The 20,863-nt window shown below is 42.4% G+C and overlaps 1 protein-coding gene across 2 annotated transcripts in view; it reads right to left on the reverse strand.

The window, feature by feature from the left end:
* Znf648 (zinc finger protein 648) overlaps nt 1–18,933 on the reverse strand; it is a 28,093-nt gene extending 9,160 nt beyond the window's left edge. The window contains exon 1 of one of the 2 annotated variants that reach the window (XM_046419554.2): nt 13,249–18,933. The gene's annotated coding sequence lies outside the window, so the exon portion shown is untranslated. The remainder of the gene's footprint in view (nt 1–13,248) is intronic. The other variant, XM_046419556.2, reaches the window with a different exon arrangement.
* Nucleotides 18,934–20,863: the final 1,930 nt, after the last annotated feature.

A 20,863-nucleotide genomic window follows, 5' to 3' on the forward strand; every position in this document is an offset into this window, starting at 1 on the left:
CTCCTGGTAACCAGACAAGGCTGAGAAGCTGCTCGTGACAGTTGGCGTAGTCGGCAGGATACGGAAGAAGAGCTCCGGAGCAGGTAAATATAACCCACATGGCAATGCACAATTTCTTCTACTGAAAACCTAGAATGACCGTGATCGTCCGGCGTCTAGGCTGAAGGTGGAATGAAAGGGGAGTGCCCCCACCAAAATCCTTAGGAGGACGGTGGTCCCTGTGCATGGGGTGGCTTAAGGAAAGGATAGAAAATTGGGCACTATATAGCTGGCATCAGGGAATAAGTCAGATACCTTATAAGATAGAAACAAACGGGTTTATTGCTTGGAAAATTCATATAGCTAAACTGAGGATCCTCTTAAAAATAGCAACATGGGCTTCAAGGAAGTAATAAAAAGATTTAGGCAGAAATGTAGAATAGGAGAACTAAAGCTCGAGCAAAAGGAATTAAAATCTCAATCGCCATGGCGAGGTATTGAAAGAATTGTTCAGGCAAAGATGCCTGAGTTCCAGAAAGGAACCACAGTTGAGGTAACATTAAGTAATCCTCAGACCGTCAAGCCCATAATGGAACGGGCTGACAAGAAAGAAATCCCGGGAATATTATGTAAAATTATAGATGATATAGATGATGACAGGCTAAGAGGCAAAAGGTTAGTAAAAGAAGCCCTTAAAAATGGAAGTAATAACCCATTTTTGAAAGATATATTGAACCAACTGGAAGCTCCTGATAAGGCCAGCATGCCAGTTTCAGTAATTAAAACATCCACACCCGGACGGGGACGCCCAGATGGGTTGGAACAAGTTATTGAAACTAGGGACTTAACTAGACCTGAAATGGTTCAGTTAAGGCAAGATTTTTCACAGAAAGGTCAGACCGACGGAGACTTTTTGTTTACAATTCATAGTAAGGGAGGCGAGTCTATAAGACTCGCAGGCAAGGAGATGCAGGTGGTTAATATCCAGATAGACAATCCGAGTGTTGCGGACACTTTAGCAAAGATTATACAAGAGGAACCTGACAGGGTACGCACACTTTGGGATTGGATTGCAATAGCCTGGGCAGAGGCCATCCCACATATAGATTGGGGTGTCTTTGAAGGCCAGGTACAGTGGAAGAATCCCAGTGAAGGGATTAAGATAGTAAAGAAGTTAGCTATTTTTAGCAAAATTTATAATCAGTTTCAAGGATCCCCTTTAAGTGCTCACTTAACAGCCGCGCTTAGGAGAATAATTATAAAAGGGGCACCAGAACAGCATAGAATGATGTTGGCAACCATGCTAGCTGGAGCCAACACCCTATGGGATGTAGTTGAGTTCTTAAAGCAACATCGAGAATTACAACAAGAGCACAAAATGTCATTTCAAGCTGCAATGTCATTTCAAGCTAAAGCCCGAAACCCAGTCTGTTTTCCAACAAATGGTAACGGAAATATTAAATGTTACCAGACAAAAAACTTCCGTTTGGGAGGCCCGCCTGGCCAGCGGAGCCTCCCAAGAAACAGAAATATGTTGGGAAATGGCAAAGACTGGAGAAAGGTGCGACCAGGACAAGCCTGGACACAAGGAAATGTTGCTGTAAACAACAGACAGATAGGAAGGAGAATGAACCCACAAAGGCCGGTACCGCGAGGAAGTCAGGTGCAGGGCCAAAGAAGAAGGTTTGGTTTAACAATGCAGAGGTTTGGAACACCCAGATGGCAAAACGGCCAGACACCCGGCCGTTCATACAATTAAAATTTATAGTTGATAATCAAGAATATACAGACTCCTTCCTGATAGATACGGGAAGCGAGGTAACAATAGTCAGAGATGATTTTGTAAATAATAAACCAGCTAAGGAAAAAGTTATAGTACAAGGAGTATCTGGACATAGTGCAGAAATGAGAAAAGAATGGGTAACATTTAAAATATATGATTTGGATTATACAATACAAGTATTGGTAGGCAAAGTTCCACATGGAGTATTAGGAATTCAGGAACTCAGGTTATTATATGGTGAATGGTTACCTTTGAAGAGATTGAAGTGTTTTGAAACAAAAATTTTAAGTCAAGTAAAGATTGATCCAGTAAAATTGCCCCATACTCCACCAGTATTTACTAAACAGTATCCTATTAAAGGAGGACATGAAGAGATTAGCACCACAATAAAGGAAATGTTGGAAAAAGATATAATAGAAAAGGCATCATCATTTAAATATAACAGTCCAGTATGGCCTGTTATGAAACCTAATGGCAAGTGGAGATTGACGGTAGACTATAGGAATATAAATAAAGTAACCCCCTCTATGCCAGGTACTCTCCCAGATGTAGAGTCCATTTATGCTCAAATTAGAAATTTTTCACCTACTTGTTTTTGTGCTATAGATTTGAGTGATATGTTTTTCGCTATCCCATTAGATATTAAGAGTAGAGAATTGACTACATTCACTTGGGAATCAGTACAATATAGGTTTAAGAGGTTACCACAAGGATATAAAAATAGCCCAATTATAGCACATGTAACTTTACAAGAAACGTTAAAGGATTTTCAAGATAAAGGAACTACTAAGTTATGGTCATATGTAGATGATATATTAATTGCTGGGAAAGATATGACCGAGTTAAATAAGGTAAAGGACGAGGTAGTTACATTATTGAAGTCAAAAGGATGGTCCATCAATCCTGATAAAATTCAGGGTCCAGCCACGTCAGTTAAGTATCTGGGGGTGGTGTGGACTACAGAAGGACCTAAGGTTCCGGATGCAGTGATAAATAAGATTTTGGCTTTACAGTCACCAAAAACCAAGACAGAGGCTCAGCAGGTGATGGGCATTTTGGGATATTGGAGATTACATATTCCATATTTGCAAATGATTCTGGCTCCAATACACAGGGTATGCAGGAAAGCTGCGGACTTTGTATGGGGACCGGAACAGAAAAAGTCATTAGAATTAGCTAAGGAATATGTTCAGACATATACCCAATTGTATGTACCTCAACCTGGTGAAGAAATTATAATTGATATAATATATGCCAATGACTTTGGAAATTGGGGCATATATACTAAAAGTAATAGTCAGACTAAACCAGTTGGGTTTTACTCCAAAAGATTTCCTTTTTCCGAAAACAAGTACTCTTTCTTTGAAAAAACAGTGTGGACAGCTTATACGGCGGTACAGAGTCTAGGTTTTGTTTTAACTAATAGAGTAGTTACATTAAGAACTCAGATACCAATTTTGGATTGGGTACGAACTAAGGAGGAAGACTTTAGAGGTTTACCCATGGAACAAAAAGTGTTGAAATGGAAATGGTATTTGTTAACTATAATTAATGATGCAACAGTGTCAGGGAATAATAAGACATTAAGGTTATCAGAATTAGTTTTTGCTCAGCCTATGGTAGAAGTACCGGTAGAGGTTAAACAACCAAAGACACAACCTATTGGAAGATGGGGGGCAGTTGCTTCTCATAAAAATGCATGGTTCACAGATGGATCAAGTAAAGTAGTAGGAAATATCACTAAATGGAAAGCTGTGGCATATCGACCAAGTGATAATAAGATCTTAGTGAAGGAAGGCTCGGATGCCTCAGCACAGTTAGCAGAACTCTGTGCAGTAAAATTAGCCGTTGAACAATCTATCCATGAAAAGAAAAAGTATATACACGTTTTTTCGGACTCATGGGCAGTTTGTAATGGTATTGCCATATGGTCTGCAAAGTGGAAGGAATCTGATTATAAAATTAATGGAAAAGATGTATGGGGAATACATATTTGGAAATTTCTTGCGGAGGCACCTATACATGTAAAGATAGCGCACGTTGATGCTCACACAGGACGTACAGATGAAATATCTAAATTTAATGATGTGGCAGACAAATTGAGTAAATTTGATTCCGAAGGGCTAAAATTGGTGAATAAGGCCCCTTGGAAAATATTAGATAAAACAGATACAAAGATTCGGTTGAAACGTGACCCAAATTGGCATATAAAACTTCCTGAATTGAATGCTGATATTTCGGAGGATGAGATCCGACAATTGCATAAGGAATTAGGACATATTGGAACACATGGAATGTTCCAGTGGTTTCAGGGCAGAAATATAAAAGTTACCTGGGGAGCATGTAAGCGTGCGATATCTGGATGTGAACTATGTGCATCCTCGGTGCAACGTTTCCGGAGAGATCCACCCCACAATAGACCATCCCCTAGAGGATTTAATGAGAAGGTACAAATTGATTATATTGGTCCTTTGCAGAATGGAAAATATGTGTGTACTATGGTAGATTGTAGTACCGGATTGGGACATGCATGTGCAAGTAGACATGCAGATCAAAGCTCTACTATGAAAACTATTTGGAGCTGGTGTGCAGCATATGGATGTCCTTGGAATGTGACTTCTGATCAGGGTTCTCATTTTACTGGTAGAAATGTTCAGAAATTAGCTGACGTTTTAGGAATTAATTGGGATTTTCATTTGGCCTATAATCCACAAGCAGCAGGAAATATTGAAAGGTTCAATGGATTATTAAAGACTAAATTGTGGCAGATAGGACAAGATGTGCCATTTGACAAGGCAATACTGATTGCAGTTTTTGAACTTAATTCTAGGCAAAGACTGCACAGGAGATCACCCTTTGAGGAAACATTCCAAAAGGACATCGATGTGCAGGCAGACGGGGACCCAAACCCAGATAATATAAGACCATATAAGGTGTGGATACGTAACAGAAAAGATAACTCTGTGATTAAAGGTGAGATTGTATCACACGGACAAGGAAATACCCTATGGGTATCAACTGGAAAAGGGGACCTCAGATTAGTAAAAAGCCAAGATGTTGTCACTAGGTAAACGTTTGTGTGTTTGGTTTAACATATGCTTTATTATCCTGATTGTATATTCTTGCTTGTTTTTGGGTGGATATTTTTATTGTAACGAATGGCAGACAGCTCTTTTGAATGGTTCTACTTGTTTTAATCATTCACACATTCACAACGGTATTGACTGTACCCATATTAACGTGAACCAAACGTATCATAAATTGTTGGTACGGGATTTGCTACCCTGTTATGTACTTAATTATACACTATGTTTCTGGTAATGGCACCTAGGACTTTGTTACTTTTGCTATTTTTGCTACTTTTGATAGCCCTGCAGTTCTATTCAGTAATGGGAAATCAAACTACAACTCCCACTACTTTTACTACTGTAACTCCATATTATTTTGGTATCAGGAACATTAACCTGACCAAGCATTCTTACAAAGATTGGATCTTCAATTATATTAATTTCACTCATTCACTTCAAGAGTGTAATAATTCTTGTGCAGTAATACCACAATATTGGAGAAGTAACAAATTCCTACAAAATTTTACTGCTATTAGATACTTGTTTTATCATAATTATGCATTTTGCCACCATTATAACAAATACTCCGCACCTAAGGGGTGTGACCATTTTTGGGACATCAATACAGTTGGGGTATATAGCCCAATGTTTAGATCTAGTGCGGATGGAGGATATTCTAATAAATATGAAACTAACCCCCTCCGATGTCATCTGGTACCTGGGATTATGGATATGTGGTCTTATAAGCCACATTTTGTGTATTATTATAGGAAACTTGGAGGCAAACCTTTAGTTAAGAGCTATAATGCTACAGCAGCAGTGCTTAATAATCCAAACCTTACTGTATATACTTTTGAGGAGTCTACAGAAGAGGATGAATTTACATGTATCAATGCAGCAGAAAAGGATGTTGCATCACTGCCTTTTCAGGTTTGGGTGTCCAACAAACAGAATGATTATAATTTATTCGATTATGAATATGAAGAATATGACTATTCTTCATATGATGATGGAGAGGAAGAAGGTTCTGGTGAATTTACAACTACAACCCCACGAACAACTACGTTGGGGATAAATTTGTTGCCATATAATGATTCTAAGGAAATGTTGGATGAGTGGAAAGGATTGCCTAGACATTTACAAGGAGCTAGGCCATTGCCTAGATGGCCGCAAGTTTTAGTTGAACCCTACGGGACATGGTGTCCAAAAGAATTACAGCAGTATCTAGATTCCATGAGCACTAAACAAAGGAATATGTCTATATATATTGAAGATGTGCAAAGCAGAACTCATTTGAATTATACCCATTATGTATCTTGTGTAGCGGATTTTCCTAATTTACCTATATATGGAAAGTTCGAGATTCTACAGAATCCTGATAGATCCTTAGAAATACGGAACCAATCTTATCTTACTATAGATAATTGGTGGAAAGTCAATACCTTAGGTACCGCCACTTGGCGATCACCTGTTGTGTTGACCGACCCTTTACCACAGCCATTTACCCATAACTTGGTTAAACCAGTGGCTACGCCTCCTAAAATAAAGGATAAAATCGGGTATGTTTGTATCCGTAGCATTTTTGGAGATATGCTTAACCGAACACAGGGACAAGCATTTATTGGTAGAGTTTGCTTCCCTGTTGATTCAACCTTCCTTAAGTGGTGCCAATATAGATATTATTATAAAATTGGTAATTATTCATCTGTAACTTATAAGATTCACACACAGGCCTGTAGGCTGGGTCCAACTTACAGGACGACTGGGGTATTACATCCTGAATTTGGAATGTTTAATCACTCTGGATGGCTATTATTTGAAAACAAAACAAGGAGGTATGTCTTTAAAAATGCCAATAATGAATGGGACCTCTCAGAGATTGTGGATGGCCCGAAATTGGGACAGAGAGTGCATAGTCCAGGGTTACATGATTATAAATTCACCGTGGACGAATACATTGTTAACCAGACAGTGTGGAAAAACTACACACAATATTATAATATATTTAATTGGACATGGTGTTATAATTTTAGCAGACAAAATTGTGTACAGAATCCTCTTCATGCTGTATATTTGAATGCCTCTCATATGCATCTTGAGGTGAATAATACGTGGCATAGGTTTGATAATCAGTCCTGGCAACCTGTATTGGTTGTCACACCTAAGGATATTTTGGAAAAACACTTTTATAATGTTACATTTCTGCAGGTAGATTATACTTATAATGGATCCAAAGGAGAATCTTCAAAGTGGCCTTATTATAAATGCGAAGACTGTACATTTAAGTTTTATGATAATTTCTTTGGGACTTTGATTCCCGTGTTTAATTTGAGTGATGACAAAATCAGAGTGAATGTCCATAATATGTCAATCCCGATGGGAGTTGATTCTAATTATGTGGACACTAAAAATGTTAGTTTAGCTATGGAAAGATCTATTTGCAGATGGTTTCCACATTCATGGCAATATGTGATTGGTATTCATAGGTCTATTATGCATAATGATTCCACGTACTATGATATTCCTCTTGATGTAAATATAACTGGAAATGTTTCCAAACATTATGAAGGTGGTAATGTTGTATTAGGCAATGAGGAAAAACAAACGAGGGATTATACTTTACATCCAACAGTATATTCTCTTGCATTTGTACCACCAGATTTGGATGAAGTTACTTTAGTGAATCACAAAACAGAAACTTACCTGGTAAATGCTGATGACTACTGGTCATTGAAGACTGGGTGCCCTAGAGCACAGCTCTGGGATACTATAATTAGATACCATGTGGATGTAGCAGATAGAAGAACTCTGAAATGGTGGTTGACACAAGGAATGGATTTCTCTACTTGGTCTAGTAAAATATATCCAGGAAAATTACCTTATTACTGGTATATGTTATTGCCAGGAAGTAATAATGAATGGAATCTTTATGATATTGTAACACATGATGTTTTACATAATAATACTGATGTGTTTGATGCACATGCAGGTAATCATATTATATATAGTACAAAGATGGATATGCAGAAATGCTACATGGAACCGACCTCTTTGAATCCTTGCTTAATTGATAGAGGAGGATTTAATGAAACCAAGGGATGGGTTACTGCCCATTTCCCAAGAGCAGTCCTCTTCCCACGCAAGGAAAAGGACGGTAATTTTATGAAGACTTTAGAGGCTCCAGGATTTTTACCTTTACTACATCAGCCAGTTAGATTTTTGATACAACCACAAGTACAGCCAATTGTGTTACGTTTGTCTGTTAGTGATTTGTTGAAAGGTGAAACTGTATGTCCTTCTTTTGAGTCTACTGTGTTGCCAGATTTGTTTTATTCAGTTCAAAGAAATGCAGCAGGACGGAGACCTTTGCAGTTCGCAGCGATTGGCGCTTTCCTGGCCGGAGCAGCTTTGGGGGCAGCAATCGCTGGAGCAATGACGGAGGAACTTCGAGTGGAAATTTCAGCTCTGCGAGGACTTCAGAATAAACAGAACTTTGTTATCTCACAATTATCTAAAAATCTGCACTCCGCATCTTTACTTATGGAAAGACTTTCTGCAGAACAGGAACTTTTGAAACATCATGTTGATTCATTAAGTAAGGTGATTGAGACCATGGATGCATCATGGAATGTACGTATGAAACAATTGGAGGCAACTCAGGAGTGTGAACATCTACAGGCAATGATCACCGCGGGATTAGAAGAAATAAGACTGTTATTTAGAACTGGCATAGGCATGGAAACTGCATCAGCTATAACCATATTAGATCCTACAAAGGATTCTTGGTGTGAAACTGGTGTCTGCATGATTAATTTATGGCAAATGTCGACATCTAAGGTTGTAATAGGATATCCAACTAAGGCTATACCGAAGAAAATTGGTAAAGATTGGATAATACCATTTGATAAGTTTTATTGGTTAAAATGGAACAATATGTCATATTATGTGCCTAGTGAAGCCACTTATGCTATAGGTAAAACAACTATTATAGCATATGATCTTTTCTCAGATGAACCTAGGACTTCTGATATAACTATATCTATGCCTCAGGCTACTTTGTTAGATCTTGGGAATTTTAATATGTTGTCTTGTTATCCTGAACCGTACATGGTTCAACGATGGCAAAACATTTCTTATAGTGATTCTTTGAGTCTGAATGCTGGTTGCCATATACATACTAATGTCATGATGATGGAACATATGAATTTGACCGTTCAGAAACATCTGTTTAGGAGTTTGAATTTTACTAACACGAGAAATGTACGAGTCCTGACTCAGGTGGTTTATTTGTCTAATCATACTTTTGGGTTACATACTTTTGTGCCCCAGCCACCTCTGTCGGAAGAATATAAACATATGATGAAGGCGACGGAGGCAGCTAAGTCCATTTATGCTTCATTGGGAAAGGAAATTGAGACAGTACATAATCAAACTACTGAACTTCTCCAAAGATTCTCAGGAGAAACTCATAAAGTTAAAATGTTGGTTGATTCCGGATACTTGATTCCGCGTGACTTTCAGTATACTTATGATTGTAGTTTTGTAGGTTTCTTTAGAAAATTGGTTCATGCAGATGTTAGTTGCATTATGAGATGGAACCCTTTCCATTGGCTTAAGGAAGGATTGCTATATGTATGTTGTTTTGTATTATTTGTATTATGTATTAAGGTTTGTTTAAAGATTAATAAGTCTGCAGGAAAGAAAACTTACATTAAATTGGATAAACTTCAACATTACAGGGACCATGAAACGAAAGGCACTAAGAACATCAAATCCAAGAAGGAGAAGGACGGAAAGATCGAGGAATTATTCTGAACAGTTGCACTATGCAAATTGTCATCTTTGCATCGAATTTCATGTAAATACATGGTTTTTATATAGTGCATATACACTGTTTGGGCAGGAACGTTTTTCTCTTTTATGTAGACTAGTAACCTTACGCAGTGGACCATGGTGTCCACTGGATAGGACCTTGGAAGGCCAAGTGCCCTCTTTGTGTGTGTTTTTGAATCATGTTTGGAATTGTATTTCTGATAATAATTTGCATTGTGATGTTTATTGTAGATATAATATACATTTGTGTGTTAAGACTTTATTTGGATTGTTCACTGAAGTGATGAAGTCTGATCATGATTTATTAACCTTACACTCTAATGCAGGTACTTTTTATGTTAATGGACTTATTTCACTTAACTATAATAGATCATTATTATTTGGTGATAATGTATTATGTAGAATCAATTCGCAATGCAGACAAAAGAATACATATGTTCCTAGATCTTTATTTGACATATGTTTAAGAAACATTTGTAAGCCTTACTTTATTAAATTATGGACTTATGTGGATTATCATCAACACTTACCTAAGATTGGTTAATATTATAGAATTTCTTGAGGAACTATGTCTGTGGACCAGATAATCATCAAACGGATATTAGGACGCAAGCTGAGGAACGACCTATTATTCAGGAAGGACCGGATGACTCCAATTCCGATGTTCTCTGAAAAAGATGTTAATTATCCATTTATGATAGTTCACAATTTGGTGATAGATTTGGATCTAGTAAAGGATTTGGATTTGGACATTTATTTACGATTGAAACAACTTTTCGTTCCAAGAGTGAAAGCTCCCTTCTGCTGTGAGTTTCGTGCTATGCTTCAGCCTTTTCTGCACTCCTGTGTGGTCGGTGGCTGCATGGATGCCGTGGATTGCATCTTCCAATCTGAAGATTGGTTTGGAGGGCCGCGACAGCCCATACGTTTCCCCGAGGACGGGCAACTTCCGAATGGACGACCTAAGACAGGGGACCGTACTTGTCGCTTTGATACATCGGCACCATCAGTACCATCGGCGCCTCCGTATCAAGGGGGTGGAATGACAGGAGTAAACATCAAGGATGAATAAACAACATGAATCAGCAAAAGGACTTGTTTTGGACTTGTTTTGGACTTTGCAGTGACTAAGTGACTTTTTAGTTGTAAACATGTTTTTGGTTATAGGATGACTAGATAGTATGCCCATGTTAGATAAGTTGATGATGTAACTAGGTAGTGTGCTTATGTTAGATAAGTTAGACATAAACAAGTTTGTTGTAAACATATAGAGTATATAAGCGCGAGGGAAACTCCATGTATTTGCTCACAATCAACTCTCATCGCCTGAGAGTAAGATCGTGCAGTGTGAGCCAGCCACCTCGTGTATTGCTTTGTGTGGTGTGCGAATAAACCAGCATTTCAAAAGGCAATCGAGTTCGTGCTTGGTGTTCGCGTACGTCGCGGTCCGGGGTCCAGTGCAGATATCCGGAAGGGAACTCCTGGTAACCAGACAAGGCTGAGAAGCTGCTCGTGACACCCAGGCCCCATTCCCTGCAGTTCTTCCTCAGATTCTGTGGTCAGGTGTCAGCACAGGGCCCTGGTTAAGCTGCTTTCAAATACTGGGGACAGCTGGTGAGGAACCATACCATCTAGTTCTGCCTTGGCCCTTCATCCTCCTTAAAGAAGATTCCTAGAGCCACTTAAACCGGCTCATGCATGGTAGAGACTCTAAATACTGTTCTTCTCTTAGGCATTAAACATTGTTGAGTAAGAATATATGTGCAGAAAACCAAATTGTAGGTGAAACAGGACTCACAATTTTTAGTAAGACACACTCAGCTTTAAATCCCAATTCTGCTTAATCTTGGCCTTGGTCAATTAACTTCTCTGAGAATAGGACCACCCCCCATCCCCCCCACCCCACACCACACAACTGTAAAATGGGAATAATGGCAGGGTTGTTGTGAAAATAACCTGAAACCATGTATTTAAAGTGTTTAGCTGAGTGTTAGCACTATAATGATTTTTAAGTGAAACATAACCCTAATTTTCGTCCTAGAGCTGGTAGGAGCTATCTGATGCCTTTGCCTCATCCCTGCTTCTCCATAATACTGGCCCTTAGCTACTCCGCTTCCAATAGGTTATTTATTTATTTGGTACTAGGGAATGAACCCAGGGGTGCTGAACCGCTGAGACACATCCCCAGCCCTTTTTCATATTTTATTTAGAGACAGGGTCTCACTGAGTTGCATAGGGCCTTGCTGCTGAGGGCCATTGCTAAGTAAGAATGACGCATGGCATGACCCAGGTCATTTGCAGTGTCATTGCATGTAAGGTGACCTTGCTCAAGGACCAGGGTGGATCCGGGTTTAGGGCGGATCGGGGGTTTAGGGCGTTCCCGGTTTAGGACAATCCGGGCTTAGGGCGGTTCCAGGTTTAAGGTGGACCCTGCTGGGAATAGGGCGTATCCTGCTGCCTCAGGCTCACCCGCTCCTTGAGTTCCCATTGAGTTCTCACGGGATTCAGAACGTGAATTCCCCCAGAACGTGTGTGTAAGTGCCAGTGACAGTTTGAGAATAAAGAATTGCTGTTTGAATCTACAAGGTGTGTGGTGGCTCGTGATTTTGTGTCCAGCCAGACTGCGGCACCTTGCTAAGTTGCTGAGGCTGGCATTGAACTCACAATCCTCCTGCCTCAGCCTCCCAAGCCACCGGGATTATAGGTGTGCATCACCAAGCCTAATCTGCTTCCAATAGAGTATCATGCACCAGGCTCTGGTTCTGACTTCCTTGCCCCAAACATTCTCATTTAGAGATTGGCCAAACAGCACTTCTGGGGAAGACTAGCAATGCTCCCGGAGCAGTGATCTAATAAACCTGGTCCTTCATAGTGTGCTACGCTCAGCATATATGGCGATAAATGGCAGAGATGGTAGATTTATGCTCTAGACAGGATGATAGGATGTGCCATGACTCCTCCTGCAGCACAGTGCCAGATGGAAGCCCTCCCCCTTCCCAAGTTCACACCACCTGCCCCTGTTGATGGCTACACAGCAATGTGACTGAATGTGCCTATCAGGCTACCGGAATAAGTCAATTTCTGCTACTTGCTATGTGACAGCAAGTGAGATCCTTAATGCCTTTATGCCTTAGTTTCTTTATCTGTAAATTATGGTTAGTAATAGCATCTACTTCAGAGTTTGGGGGATTTCATGAAGTATTTTGTGGAGTCCAAGGAATATGCAATCAATATGAACTAATATATGAACTAACTATAACAATATAGTTCAGGTTGGAGGCTCATCTCTACCTCTAGTCAAAGCAGGAGAGAACACCACCTCTGGTCTCCCATGAAACTTTCTCCTAAAGCTAGTCCAAGACCACACATAATGAATGAGCTCTAAGCAGGTCCCAATGGAACCCCTTGGGTGAGCTCCAAGACCAGCCCTCTACAAGCTTCTCAAGACACATACCATACTGTAATGGCCTGCTCAGATGACCACTACAGCCACTTGCCCCTGCTATGGGAGGAGGAACTGCAAAGAGTGGGTGGGCACCTCTGAAGTTAATAGAACCCTCAGGGCACAAAAGGCTGAAGGCTTACCTTCTCTGTGAGCATAGCAGCACATGTCCTTGGCCCAGGGAAAGCATATCTTTCCAGGTCACATAGACTTTGGGCTTTGCTCCTCCACATTTCTCCTTGAGCTTAGTACTTTGTTGAAAATGAAGAAAGAACACCAAAAGAAAGGCCTTTTCAAAGTCTCCTATAATTTACTTTAGCTTCTGTATTTGCTGATCTTTCCAGGCTCAGGGATGGAAGTTCTGAGGAGGTTAGAAGGGAAGATATTACATGATTTTAATTAATGAGAAAATCAAAACAAAGCCATCTGAACTCTTGCATCAGTGGGAACCCCTTAAACTGAGGGTTCTCCTTGGCAATCTCTTTCACTGAGGATTACCACAGCCCTGGGGCATGATGAAATTGTTAGAAATTAAAAAATTTAAAGAGCATCAGACCTCAGAACTTTAAATGAGGAGATCTCAGAAATTGTTTGATAGAATCTCTCTGTTTTACAGAGGTTGAGATACAAGTATCTATTTATTTGTTCCATCATTCATTTATTCATTCATTGAACATTTGTTGAGCTTTGTTATATCAATGATTTCAAACAGTAAGAAATAACCTACAAACAGGTCAGGGAATAACTTTTAGTGATGACAACCAACATTGTTTTTTATAGTAGAAAAGAGTATATCAAAGTATCTCACACGTATCCTAGCAATTTTTTTGTTTTCTGTATTTTTGTTCTAGTTTTATATATATACAATATGTGGGGGGTTATAATGAAAACTATATTTCATATTCTGGATCGCTTTGATTCTTGTTCAAAAACATTTGAAAAGCACTGTGTTTTATATCAACCCTGATGTGCATAAAGTGTAACCTGGACCTGTTAAAGATGAAGATTTCAGAGCCACACTCGCAGACTCTTTAGGTCCAGGTGAGCCTAGAATCTGCATTTTAACAACTCCCTGAATGACTCTGAAGCATGAATCCTAGGTACACCAAGGAGAAGCCAGACCCTGAACTGCTGGGACAGAGAGGATCCAGGCCATGTCTTGCTTCATAGGGCTTCACAGTGTGCTGGAGAATTTGGAGCCATCTGCAGACAGTTCTGCCCTGGGCAGGCAATGCTGTCAGTCAGCCAGAAGCATGAGAAAAAGGCTTTGGCTGGGCTTTTGCAAAGTCTTCTCCAGAGATATAGCTCTTGAATTGGCCTTGAAGGATGAGTTTGAGTTTGCCAAGCAAAGAAGAGGAGAGCCGGAGCCTCGCCCCATCAGGATTCCTTCCCTAGTCCTGGCTCACTTTGCTCGAGGCGCTGCTGACTCCCGGCTCTCGGGCTCCCCCTGTGGCTCACACGAACATTGCCGCTGTAATTCTGGCTTCTGTGGAGCTGCTGTGGAGCTCCTGGCTCCCTTGTTCTCCCAGGTCACACCATCGCCAGGTGCTGGCCAGGGTACAAGGGGCCTTTTCTTTCCAAGGCCCCCATCACACACACACACACACACACACACACACACACACACGCCTTTCCGTGCAGCTGTCTCGGCTGCCTGAACACAGAGGTGATTCACAGGAGAGGAGGAAGGCTGTTGAGGTTCCAAAAAAATACACCTCCCCTTTCCTCTTCAACTGCTGCACTGAAGAGAGCTGGAGAGGGCCTCTCTTCATAATGCTCTGGCCAGGGGTGTGAAGCCAGGTTTCTTGAAAGAAATTCCCAGTGGGGCTGCTGGAATGCAGAATTCCTCTGAATGCATGGATTCTCCTGGCCAGGGTTGAACGGGGGGCCTGGTCCAGTGAGCACGTCTATGCTTTGGAAAGACCATGAAAACCTCTGGCAGATCTAACAGGGAGTGGGAGTGGGGTGGGTATAAAGACACAAACAGTATTATAAGTAAGGTATAAAAATATAAAAGCATTCTGCATGGTTTTATGCCATCACATTTGAAAATGACAAAGAAACAAATTACATTCTTGTGCATATATAAACAAAATCTTGCATATAGAATAAAAAGTGTCAAGAGTCTGGAAATGGCTGGGCCCCATGGGGTGCAAGTGCATTCACACAGAGACAGAAACTCCATCTTCCTATCCCAGGTGCTCCAGCCAGTGGAGGAGGGGCGGAGGTTGATGGCTGCAGGTAGGACTGCTGTGAAGAACCTAGAATTGTCTCTTTTAGGCTCTTCTCTCTCTCTCTCTCTCTCTCTCTCTCTCTCTCTCTCTCTCTCTTCCTTCAGGAGAGGAGGGACAATAAGCGATGGCAGAGACCCTGGGCACAGAGACCTGCAGTCCTTCTTTATCAGGAGAAACGGGATCACTGAGGAGCCCAGAACTCTCCTGCAAACTCGTGGGCTGCCTTCATGCTCAGCAAGGTGCAAGGGAAACTAAATCAGAGGCCCAAAAGCACTAAATCAGAGAAAGGGAGGGAGCTGGGAATGCTGTCATAATGCCTGCCCCCTGGCCTGTCTCCATCTCAAGGATGCACCTGTACAGGGGCTCAGCACCTGTGTGACTCCAGGGTGCATGCTTATTCTTACTTACCATCACAGGGCAATTTGGGAGACAGACCTGAGTTCTTGTTCAGGGAAGTCTCTTTCCCTAGACCCAGGCAGCCTATTCTCCTATTAAGCGATCTTCCACCTTAAAGGTTGCTCCTTAGTTAAGACCCAACTGTAGCTTCATTTGGTCCCAATGACACTGTCTTGGTACCTTCAGTGGATGTGGGGGTTTCCCAAGCCTCTGCAGCTGCATGTTTCCAGGCATGCACTGGCTTCTTAGGTGGCTTGCTCCACCCACCTACTCTTCCTCTTAAAAGGTGAAGAAACCCCCAAGCTTTGGAAAAGCACTCAGGAGCAAGCTGTGGAGTCAGGAAGGCTTGCATGCTAATCCCTGCTCTGTCACTGGCTGGTTGTAAGACCTTGAAGAAATGCCTTAACTTCTCATAGCCCGTCTGCGCAGTGGGGTGATGATGGTACATAGCTCACAGAACTGCTGCATGCATTATGCAGATGTGCATTCTGTCATCTCATGGCACTGTGCAAGAACTTGTTGTTACAGGATTTTGATCTAGAGGCATAGAAAACATGGAGACCTGCAGGTGAAAAAAACGGAAAACAACTGGAGTCCCATTGCTATCTCTGAACCCTCTACTGAAGTCAATATTTGATGACATTTGTAGGTCTCCTCAAACGTGGCTCCCAACTGAATGCAGTGTTCTTGGTGCACCTGTCTAACCATTACAAGCAGGAAACACCTTTCCTTTTCTAGTCCTCTCTCTTGGACTAGCAGTATGCATTGGCCTTGCTAGTGTCATAAGAACCTGACACAGAAATCATGGCATCATATCTCACCCATGCTGTATTTGGGCGGCTGGACTTCTGGATAAATTTATAGGAAGCAGCACCTGAAACAGAGTTTGGGGTATGAGACATTTCTTGGAGACTAACATCTCTAAAGGAAAGGGGGGTCAGGAGGATGGAGCAGAGGAAGATGAGACCCACCTGGAAGGTAACTTTGGAACATGCCTTCCTGTTAGAGTATCTAGCATGGATTTAAGAGGTCCCGTCACTAGATGCAGGAGCCAGGGAAGGGCATGATCCTGGCCTCTGAGCAGCTGAGGCAAATTTTGAAGGAGCCGATAGTCAGAGGGTGTCTGCTGACCACATCCCTGCACAGCACAGCTAGTGCTGCCTTGGAGGGGAATGCAGCAGCGCAGCTCCATGACCTCTGCACCCAGGAGTGGCACCGACAGTTCTTATCTCATATCTCAGCCTGGCCCGAGACGCTGCTGGTGGGACGTGCTGCCGAATGTAACAGGGACCTTTCCTTTCTTCCTGCTTCTTCCCCTCCTTGCCCAACTTCTGGAAACCCTTCTCAACCCATGCCCTCTTCACTTTCTCATCCCATCTACTCTTTAAGTCGGCCATCCTCGGGCATCCACAGTCCCCTTAACTGAAACTGGAAATGATCTCCATCTGAAAAACGGCAGAAGGTACCTTTTGCTGGCCCTGGCTCAAACTCTCAGCCTAGTCAGCAAGGGTGGCTCCAGGCTCCTTCTCAGAACCATTCCCTTTCTTGCCTTCTTTATATGACACCATGCTCTCCCCATTTCTCTCTCCCAGCCTTCTTCTCCCTAAATATCAGCATTCTTCAGAATTTTACTCTAAGCTCTGTTTTCCTCTCCTTTTCTTCTCTTCTTCCTCCTCTTTTCTCATTTGCTTTATCTTTCTTCTCACCCTCTACTCTCTGTTCTCTCTACACTCTCTGTAGATGATTTCATTCATTCATGGTCATAAGCTTAAATTCCATCTGTATTCTAAAACCCATCTCTGAATTCTAGATTTCTATATTCAATTGCCAATCTTTGCTCGTGCTTAAAACTTAACCACTCAGAGTTCTCTAAACCTCTTCTTCCGCCAGCCATTGCCATCTCAATAGATGTCACCATCAACCATGGAGCTGGTTCAAAACCCTAGGAGTTATCCTTTTTACCCTGATTTTTCTTAGCACTCCTGTCTCATGGATCAGCACATCCTGTTTGTCTCCCTGTTTGCATTTTGCTCCCCTATAATGTAATCTTCACACAGCAACCACAGTGATCTTCGTGTAAGTCAGGACTTTGTTCATCAAATGTGTAGCAAGCACCTGCTGTGAGCAAAACACTGCTCTAGAGCCTGGGGATATAGCAGGGAAATTTTTTAAAAGGAAGGAAGGAGAAGATAAAGAAAGATAAAAAATACTGTGCTTACATAGAGCTCTCAAAAGACAGACTGAAGGGTCCTTTAGATGGTGATGAAGTCTGTGCACTGCTATGGAGAAGAATGAAACAGGGATGGGACCTTGGAGAGGACAGGGTGGGGAGCAGGCAGAGGGTGATCAGGAAGGGTTTCCAGGTGAGTTTCAGCAAACACCTGAAAGTGAAAGGAATGAGCCATATCACTTTCAGGGACTGAGGGAGAGCTCTTCCTGGAAGAATAGGAAGAAATGCAAAGGCCCTGAGTTCAGATCCTACCTGGAATACTTGAGGGACAACAAAGAAGCCAGCATAGCTTAGGAAGGACACCAGGAAAGGCAGTCAGAGAAGGGGCGTGATTATGCATGACTTTGAAGATTATGTAAGGATAAGCTTCATCTGGAGTGAAATGGGGACCATTCATTCAGAGGGTCTGGAATAGAGGGAGGCATCAAGTCCTGAATTTAACAAATGTTTGCTCAGCACCTACTGTGTACCAATGGCTGTTTTAGGCTTTAGAGTTTTATTAGAAACAAAACACAAATTCCAGCCATCAGGAGCTAATAGGGGCAGATTTGTTTGGTGTGAACCATGTTTCCACTCAGAAACACTGAACAGGATGCAGGCATTAGAGTGGATACAGGCGTCTGGATTTCAAGAAGGAGGTGTAGTGGAAAGTAAAATGTAAGTGATCAGTAGATGGAGTGCTCTAAAGCCGCAGGATTATGAGTCACCAAAGGAAGATATTCAGCAAAGAGAAGTGGGTCAAGGGCTGAGATTTGGATCAATTCAGAGGGGGAGGTGAGAAATGCCCAGAGAGGTGAGGAAAAGTGAACAAAGGATTCAAAAGGAACTCAAAAGGATGTGATTTTCTGGAGATCAAGGGAAGGAAACAGTTCAAAGAGAAGGAAGTGGTCCATTATGTCCAATACTGCTGAGAGTTTATGTTAATGAAGATTGAGAATAGACCATTTGATTCAGCCACCTGGGATTAAAGCCTGATTAGAGCAGACTTAATTAAGAGAGGAGAGGAATAGTCAATGGGTGTAAACAGATCCTCCAAGGAGTTTTACTATGAAGGGGGAAAGAGAAATGAGAGGGTATCTTTGAGGAAGTAAGAAAGCATAAGATCCAGGTTCAGAGCAGCAGGCTGTCCACCCACAGTGATGGGAGGAAGATATAAGATCTTAGATGCAGGTGTGTGGGTAGAAGGGCAGGGTGAGCAGAAGGAAGTTCTCCTTCTAGGGCTGACCAAGGTCATCAACTGAGATGGAGGGTGTGGGAGGAGGTGTGGGAAGTCTGAAGAGAAAAAAAGTTATGAAATGTCCATGTGGGAGAGTGAATGAACCCATAACTACCAATCAGCATGAAAGGTCCACTGGAGGTGAATAGTCCTGAGTTAAAGTTAGACCAGCCAGAAAGAGCCTGTGCTTCCCTCCTGCCATGGTCCGCTGTGTGGGTGCAAGCATGGAGGAGGCTCAGGCCAGATTAACTGTGGCTTAGAGTTTTGTCAAACAAATGCCAGGAAGCTACAGAACATTGGTGAAAATGAGGGTATATGAAAAAGAGGTGATTAAAGTGATAATCCAGGAAATGTCAGCCCAGTCTCGTGGGGAGAGAGAACACAAAGGGAGCAGAACAAGTTCAAAGGTCAGGGACCCCACCATGTCGAAGGAGTGGTGGTGGTGGAACTCAGAGGCAGCAGGCAGGGAGTTGGGAGGTGCTTGTCAGAGAGGACCATGCCCAAAATTGAGATTATGGAAGAGACACAGCTGTTAAGGAAGGCAGGCTCTAGATTTTGGTCATTTGAGTATTTGAGAGAGTGGAGGATGAGCTCTTTGGAAGAGAGAAGCTCGGCACTCAGGGAGATGAGAAGCCAGCTACGTGGGGCTTCAGTGCCAAGCCTGGTGACAAGGTGGGCTTGGCCAGAATGGTGTTAGTCAATACCGTGTCACTGTAGTAAATATCCCCTTCAATAGCAATGCCACAAGGCCACAGTGACCTAACTTGACCCCACTGGATCCCACCTCTGGAAGGTTCCATGGCTTCCCAATGGCGCCATGGGCTGGGAGCTTCTGGAAAATGCTTGCATGCTGCAAGCCAGGTGCTGTGATCCACGGGGAGAATGAGGGGAAGTGAGGTGGTATTTCTGGGAGACTGCCCTGAGAGATGGCGGATGCTGAAGCTGATGGGTTGATATTCAAAACTGGGCAGTGCTAAAGAAGAGGAGGATGGTCTGAAAGAGCTGGGAGAGATGAGAAAGACACCTTTCTGTCTCATGTGGAGTCGTTTCCTCCAAGACACCTTGTTAAATACCCTCCTTACTCCAGGGTGCTGTGCTCAGCGCCGTGGAAGCCATAGCAACACATTCACATCTTCCGCTCACAAGCAGTTCACGGTCTGGTAGAGCAGACAAAGAGACAGGCAGGTGGTTTGGGATGTGCTACAGGCCACGACAGGATAAACAGAGCAGGTGGGAGCTCGCAGGAGACACTCTTACCTCAGCCACGCTGGTGGAGGGGGAGATTCAGAAAATCGCTAAATGCAGGCCTCAGGGATGAGCAGGAGTCAGTCAGGAGAGGTGGGCGGCTGCTGAGGGGAGGTGGGAGCTGCGAGTCCTTCTGGGGGGCTGGGGTACAACAGGGTGCAGCATTGACCAGGGTCAATGTTCCTACTGAGGCAGGAACAGTGGGACACACAAGGACTGTGGCTCTGTCCTGGGGACTCTGGGGGTCATTGAAGGATGAACTTTCATCTTTAGAAGGTATATAGCTGAAGAATGCTGGGAATTATGAACAGAGGCAGAATATTATCAAACTTAACCTCCATCGGATGTTTGGCTCCAGATGACCACAACCTTCTGGGTGGATGCTCTTGCAGGATCCCAGAACCACCACGGCTACAGAACACAATGGACTATTGGCT

The sequence above is a fragment of the Marmota monax genome, unplaced genomic scaffold (genome assembly GCF_021218885.2).
Source record: "Marmota monax isolate L192 unplaced genomic scaffold, Marmota_monax_Labrador192_F-V1.1 WCK01_AAM20220418_F8-fsc00209, whole genome shotgun sequence".
Taxonomy (NCBI): domain Eukaryota; kingdom Metazoa; phylum Chordata; class Mammalia; order Rodentia; family Sciuridae; genus Marmota; species Marmota monax.